Source organism: Peromyscus californicus, unplaced genomic scaffold, assembly GCF_007827085.1.
Source record: "Peromyscus californicus insignis strain IS unplaced genomic scaffold, ASM782708v3 Scaffold_17__1_contigs__length_78620276, whole genome shotgun sequence".
Classification (NCBI taxonomy): Eukaryota; Metazoa; Chordata; class Mammalia; order Rodentia; family Cricetidae; genus Peromyscus; species Peromyscus californicus.
This window is the reverse complement of record NW_026294469.1, coordinates 53,199,172-53,204,608: the sequence shown is the minus strand read 5'-3', so window position 1 is coordinate 53,204,608 and position 5,437 is coordinate 53,199,172.

Below are 5,437 nucleotides of genomic sequence, written 5' to 3'. Positions count from 1 at the left end.
TAAACTATGTATACACTGGTATTTCTCTGCATGTTTTTGGTAATGCTTAATACATAAATTAGGCACTGTAAGAGACTAACAGCAATAGGTAATAATAAAACAGAATTATGTTAATAACTAATAATAATAATCATGTTAATAATGTCTATAATAAAAGTTATGTAAATGTGGTCTCTGTCTCTCTTGCTCTCCAAATATAATTCCTTATTGTACTATGAGAATATTTTCGACTGCTATTGATGGAGGACATCTGACCATGGACAGTGAAGCAGTGGGTGGGAAGGGCACTGTGCATTGTCTGCCTCTCTGGGAAGCAGGGCTTGCATGAATGCTGTCTTGGGTAGGTCCTTATTAAGTATATAATTATAGTGCACACATTAGCGCACCAGCGTGTGTGTGTGTGTGTGTGTGTGTGTGTGTGTGTGTGTGTGTGTGTGTGTGTGTAAAATGCACACATCATTCTATCTGGAAATCAGGGTGCTTTCTGGCCTCATCTGGTTTCCCTTAAGCTCCAAGTGTTCTTAATGCTCACCATCTGTTACAGGTTGTTTGGTGTCCTCAGTTGCTAAGAAGCATTTACCCTGACCTGGGACCAGCCACACTCCCTGGTGTTTTAAAAGTAAGGCAGCTGTCCTGAGGCCGCAGTGGCTTAAACATATGAATTTTTTCTTCCACAGAAAGTAAGCATAGCAGGAGGTAGTCTGGGCTGATGGAGGGGACCATGATGTCACTAGGTGCACCTGTTTATCTCTGGTACTGTCTCCATAGCACTGGCTTGATGTTTAAAGTCCCCTCAGATCCAAGATGGCTGCCAGCTCAGCAGGTGCCATGCTCACATTGCTGACATGAGAGAGGAAGGAAAAGGATGTATTTCTTACTTTTAGAGTACTCTTGAAATCTTCTGGAACATTCTGCTTACACCTATCTCATTGGTCAGAACTTGGCCATGCGATCATATTCAACTAGCCAGAGATACGGATGTGTGATTCTTTAGCTAAGCACAGTCTTGTTTCTAATAACACTGGGGTTGTGACCAGAGAAGGAGTGTGGAACAGATGTCATGGCAGGCAAGGACAGTTCCACCACTGCCACGATTCCCATTGGACAGCTGTGTAGTACAGATGACATTCCAAGTGAGTCAAATTTTCCCTTGTGCCCATGATGCTAGGCCTGGGGGCTGGGGGCAGGGTGTCTCTCGCCTCAGAACAATAGACAGTGGCTGCTGGTACCTCAAGGAACTCTGAAAGAACTCCAGCTTCAGGACCTGGCAGGGACCTCTGCTCTGCATACTTGACCCTGCTACCTGGAGAGTCACTTAAGAGCTCCACCATCAGGCAGAACAGTAGTTTCTGTTTAAAACAAAGCCACTGAAGAAATGATACCACACAGGGCTACAACCTGCCATTGCTTTTGTCTAATGTGAGAGGAGACCGGGGAAGCATAGGCATGGGCCACAGGAGGCCCCTGAGGTCCTCTGTGAGAACCAGAACTCCAGCAGGGCCTGGGAAGTTGTGGGATGCCAGAAGGTTTCTGGAGAGAAGGGACAAGCCCAGGATTGTAAACTGTTGTGAAAGTGTAGGGTGGGCCCTTGTTTGGGGTGAGGGGAGGGGTATAGGAACATCAATTGGTTTGGACAGAGACCTCGGTGTGAGGTGGATAATGGTTCCAGCATGGCAGCAGCTGGAAGCAGGCCCGTGCCTCAGACCTGTATCGGGGCCTATTTTCAGAATCGTGCCAACCTGCAGATTGTTTCCATGTTCATCCTATGAGGTCAAGGGTGCCTGAGAGAAGAGAAAAGAAGAGAGGAGGGGGAGGGGAGGAGAGGGGTGGGGAGGGGAGGAGAGAAGGGCAATAGGGGGTGGGACTCTGCAGCAAGTATGAAACCAACTTTCACCGAGACCAAGGATTACAGAAATGGGGAAGAGGGAGTTCTGCCAGGAAAGAAAAAGAATTTACAAACTTAAGAACATAGAACTAGAGTCAGGCAGATCCCTGAGTTTGAGGCCAGCCTGGTCTACAAAGCAAGTACAGCCAGGGCTACACAGAGAAACCTGTCTCAAAAAACAAAACAGAAGAACATAAAAACAGGCCCAGGCCTTAGAAGGGTCTTAACATTTAAGTGTCATTGTGTTTATGAAAAACTCACCCCTGGGGACGCTCATGGCTGCAAACACACTCATTTCTCCAATGACTATTTCACACGTTTCTTCTGTTTTTAGGCATTGAAGATTTTAAATCACCAACCAAAGATTGAATATAAAAGTGTTTTAAAAACCACTGTTGCTGCCAGGCTCAATGACACACACCTATAATACCAGCACTCTGGAGACAGGGGGATCTCAAATTCTAAATCAGCCTGGACTAAGTAGTGTGACCCTATGAAAAGAAAAAGGAAGGAAGGAAGGAAAGGAAGGAAGGAAGGAAGGAAGGAAGGAAGGAAGGAAGGAAGGAAGGAAGGAAGGACGTAAGAAGAAAGAAAGGTAAAAAGAAAGCATGCAAGCCACCGCTCCCAAGTGATTGTTATCTGCCAGCATTCAATCAACCACAGTGTTTGAAATGAATTGACTTCAAGTGAGTCATAGAGAATATGCTTGCCTAGGACGTAAGTGCTGGGCTCCGGGAAGCATAGTAAGCTGAGACTCACAGATGGAATTGGAGCACTTCTTGGTCACATGTTTCATAGGCAAGTGTCATAGATCGTTTAGACTTGAATACAAGTGGATTTTCAGTGGATTTAGAATGAAGCAGACTTTAGAGAGTGGGGAGGGGGAAGCAGGAAGAGAACATGCCGTGGTGCTAGGGATCAAACACAGGGAGGGCCTCATGCAAGTGCTGCTCCCTGAGTTACGCTTGAGCATGCATATATGTATTTTAAAAGATGGAATTGAAATTTCATTCCATTAACATATAGAAGCCTTGGAAAGAATTCTTGACATGTGAAAATATTTAAAATGTCTTCATCCTAGAGGAAGAATTAAAGCAGTGATTTTGATGTCTGAGCAAATTCTTAATAAGCCAGAAGTTAAATTTCTTCTAGATACAGTCAATAAAGGTCTTATTTGTTAGATACCTTTGGACATGTACTGTTCTTGATTTCTAAATGCTCTGTCCCGAGATTAGGATGTGATTTGTCTCTGCCACGATTCCTATTGATTTTGGGAGGGAGCTTGAGTTTGAGGCCCTCTTGCTCTCCTGGGATTAAGCTCTGTACCACTATGTGCAGCTTTGTACTGAAATTTGGCAGTGTGCTGCTATAAAGAGACGGTGGGGCCTTCGAGAGTGTTTGGATGGGTTGCGGTGCTCTACCCTCAGGAAGGCATTAGTGCTCTACCCTCTGGAAGGCTATTGTGGTTCACTCAAGATGGCTTCGCTAGCTTCAGAACGATCATTATAACAAACCTGTCTCCCATTGTTCTCTCCTCTTTCCCTTAGGACTGCTTGGTGGTGCCTCCAGCCAAGAGCTGAAGAAGCATGAGGCCCTCACCAGGTGCAGTAGCCCAACCCAAACTCTCCAGCCTCCACAAGAAGCATGGGCCCAAATAACCTTTGGTTCTTTATAAATGGCTCAGTGCCAGGTGTTCTTAAAGAACAACAGTCAATTCCCAAGGCCCTAGGTAAGATATAGAGCCCACATGCCCAGGCTCTGGACCCTCTTGGCAGAGTATGAAGTAGAAGACTTCAAGGCATTTCTCCCAAAATAACCTGTTCTTGATCCTTGCAGACAAAAGGACAGATTTCTCTACTTTGAAGGCCCACAGAGCTGGGACAGCAGTGTCTGGTCCAAGAGTGTGGAAGCTGGTAGAAAGAGCCACATTTGGTTGCTGGAAGAAGAAACAGGCTCCTAGTGTGTACTAGACCTGTGTGTGCTCACGAGGTGGTTTCGAGGGATTGTCTGGCTTCCTTGGGGTGGACTTTGGGGCACTCTGTTGTAGATGAATCTTAAAAGGTCTTATTAATAAAAACAAACCCAGGGCCAGGTATTGGGGTGAATTCTGAAAGATCAGAGAAGCAGAAGAAGCCACAGCTAACCTCACCTCACCAACTTCTCAGCCCATCCTCTTTCCTCAAACTGGAAGCCTCTGGGTCCTCATCCTAATGGATCTCAGCTGAACTGCTGCTAAAAGCCTAAAAGCTTAAAAGCCTCTAGTTCCTGGTCCTCACGGCTTATATATCTTTTCTGATTCCTGCCATCACTGCCTGGTATTAAAGATGTGTGCCACCACGCCTGGCTGTTTCCAGTGTGGCCTTGAACTCGTAGAGATCCGGATGGATCTCTGCCTTCCAAGTGACAGGATTAAAGGTGTATGTGTGCCACCATTTTTTGGCCTCTATGTCTGTCTAGTGGCTGTTCTGTTATCTGACCCCAGATATGTTTATTAGGGTGCACAATATATTGGGGGACACAATATCACCACACTCTGTGCTCTGAGCTGAGGAGCCAGGCCAGAGAAGCACAGGAGAGATGGTTGTACCTTGCTGGAGACTCAAGTCTGCAGTACTAGTTAAGTCCTATTCCCCAGGGAAAAGATAAAGGAACATTTGAGGGTGTGGCCACGGGTGGAGTTCCCATGCTCCCGTGGAGACTCGGCATGGAAGTACATATGGGCAGCGCCAACTGGACTGGGTTAGAAGAAGATAAAACAAAGATGCAAATGAGGTTGGGGGGAGGAGGCTGCATTGGGGGCTGAAGAGAAGAGCTGAATGGGGGAGTGGGGTGGCTACGGTCACACTCTGTTGTATATATGTATGGAAGACACTTTTTACAATAAAGAAAAAGGAAGCATCTCTAAAAACATGACAGTCATGTGCCGTCAAGAGAAAGAACAGAACCAAGTGCTCTTTAAGAAGCAATTCCTGGTCATCTGGGGACTGGGGACTGTCAAGCTGCATTTCAAGCACAAACAGTTCATCATAGTACTAAGATATGTTAAACATACATCAAATTAGCTCCTGGGAATTGTTCCACAACTAAGAAAAAGAAGGTGAGTTTTGTATGACTCCTTTCCCCAGTAGCTTTGGATAAAGCTATGGGAAGTGTTTCAACCAACTCTAACCGGAACTGACAAGAGGGGTCATAATTGGACTAGGCAAGGAGAGCTGACTGCTAAAAAATTCAGAACGATGGATGGATCATCCCTTACTCCTTTGTAATTCCTGCCTTGGAAAATGTGAGCAAATGTCCATATGTGTGGTTAAGGAAAGCTCCTGAGGTGTTGTGAGTTGTCACCACCTGCTGTGAACTAATTCATCAGACTAGCTGCTTGCCTTCAGAGGTAAGCAATGTTTTCTGATGAGTTTAACTCTGAAAATGAGAGGGAGAGAAGTTAGGGCCAGGTACCTGGTGGTAGCTGCTAAGTCTAAAACTCCAGAAAACATAGATAATTCCAAAGGGAGACAGCCTGAGAGGTGTGTCTCTGCTCTCAAGGTCGTCTTGGGC